Here is a 2,061-nt window from a genome sequence, read left to right on the forward strand (position 1 = left end):
TCATCACCTCAGACCAAAGGTTCCAACGTTCTGTCAAACAGAGCGTCTGTGAAGATCATCCAGGTCCTGGTTCTTCTGGTAGATTAATCGTAGCAACTGGACCTGCTTGAGTTCCTTGAAGACGTTCCACCTTCATCCAAGAGGCTTCATCAGCTCTGACCAACCAGCTCCACATAATGACATCCTGAAGGAGTCAGACTCAGGTGTTCATGTCTCCGTCAGGATATCAGGATGTGGAACCAGTCAGTCAGAGCGAGTCCAAGTCCAGTTGCTACGATTCATCAACGAGAACATTCAGAGTCTTCAGTCACCTTCCAGATACGTTTTCTATTGGTTCAAATCAACTTTAATTCCCAACACGGTTCTGAACAGAGTGAAGTCCAGACCTGGTGAACAGAGAACCCAACAACCTGAAGTCGTCTCTGGATTCCCTCTGAGCAGGAAGTCAGCGACGGTGGGAAGGAACCCGGCTCAGGGAGCGCAGTGCATTCTGGGTAAACTTGTGGTCAGTGTTAATGCACAGCTTGCTTGTAATGGTGCAGATCTGGTAGGTTTACCTAAACCACCACCTGGACTGGTCTGTCCAGAGTAAACCAGCTGTTCCTCTGACAGCCAGTCAGACTCTCCGGCAGCTCCGAGGAGCTTTTCTGGGTTTTAAGCTGATTTATTGGACATTTGGGATAAAATCTTCAGCCTGCTTTACGCCACAACTCTGGTTTCTGCTTTAATTTCAGGAAGGTCGGCGGCGTCACTAAACCTCCTATCTCCCACCGACGGCGATCATCAGCAAATTCCATCTTTCAGAAAGCCGCTGGAAGCCTCCTTTGTCTTTAAAACTTTCTTTTCGGGTTCCAGAGGAGCAGCTCTAATCAGCCGGCGGGGCTGTATTCCTGCACCGTCATGACTCCCTGCGAAACACTGCCGACATGCTCCATGAATACATTTGCAGATGATTTGGGGGGATCTGGACGGAGTTTATTGCTCAATCTGACAATTTCATTCTTGTTTAAACTGAACATTGTTATCGCCACGGGAGAAAAGGGCACAATCCCCCCAAAAAACAGACCAGTGAGGCAGAATTTGTCTTGAATATCAGGAATCTGTAGCAGCCAGCCACACGGGCTTCAGAGTCGGTGTTGCCATGGGTTACATTATCAGTCGTGACCAATTGAATCAGCTCCTCACAGCCTCCTTTAAAGCAGAGCACTCCCCACCATGACGTGCTGATTGATTTGTAACACGCAGTCACAGAGAGTCCAAACTGGCTTCCCCCCAGAGGAAACCGATGCTGTTGTCTGCAAACAGAGTCCAACACCTGAGACACGAACAGACACACGAGTCCTAAGAACGTTACTGGAGCTCAGAGCAGGAAGAGCTGAAGGTCTGGTTGTTGTCTGCTTTCCTTCATGGAGGTTTAAAGTGAATTATCTGTGGGAGGTTTGTTTGTGTTTAAATCATCAGCTGATCTCCAAACCATACGATGGGTCTGTTTCTGAAAACAGGGTTCTTATGAGGTCGCACATTCGATGGCTGGATGGATGAACACACAGCGTGCTGGTCGATAATAAATCGAGATGACATTTATTTTATTTTTTAAGTTATTCAGTATTTAGCATCTAGCAATTCGATGCCATTTTCTGAAACGATACACACTTCAGGCATCGTAGATCAGCTGCAGTACCTGGTTGCACCACCAGGTGGCGCCTCCAGCTGTGGCGATGGCACGTCTATGTTGGCTAGCAGAGAGCAATGTGGGCGTTTAGCTAGTGAAGGAGCACCGTGACAGACAAAGTTTGTAATAAAATAATCAGTTACTGACGCTTACATGGCAGCAGATGTAAACAAAGGTTTGGACTTGAGTTTATTCTAAAAACCAACTTTCAGTTCAATGTTTCCTGATCTATGGGATTAGAATCAGAACAATGCTAACGGCATAGCTACACTCAGAGTGCTACGCTAACCCTCTGAAGCTCCGCCTGCTTCTGTCAAAATACGACCTACTAGATTTCTCCTCACAGTGGATCCTGTCTGTAGATGGTTCTGGTCGGTTCTGGAGGTAAA

Source organism: Stegastes partitus, unplaced genomic scaffold (genome assembly GCF_000690725.1).
Source record: "Stegastes partitus isolate 25-593 unplaced genomic scaffold, Stegastes_partitus-1.0.2 Scaffold2007, whole genome shotgun sequence".
In the NCBI taxonomy this organism is placed as follows: domain Eukaryota; kingdom Metazoa; phylum Chordata; class Actinopteri; family Pomacentridae; genus Stegastes; species Stegastes partitus.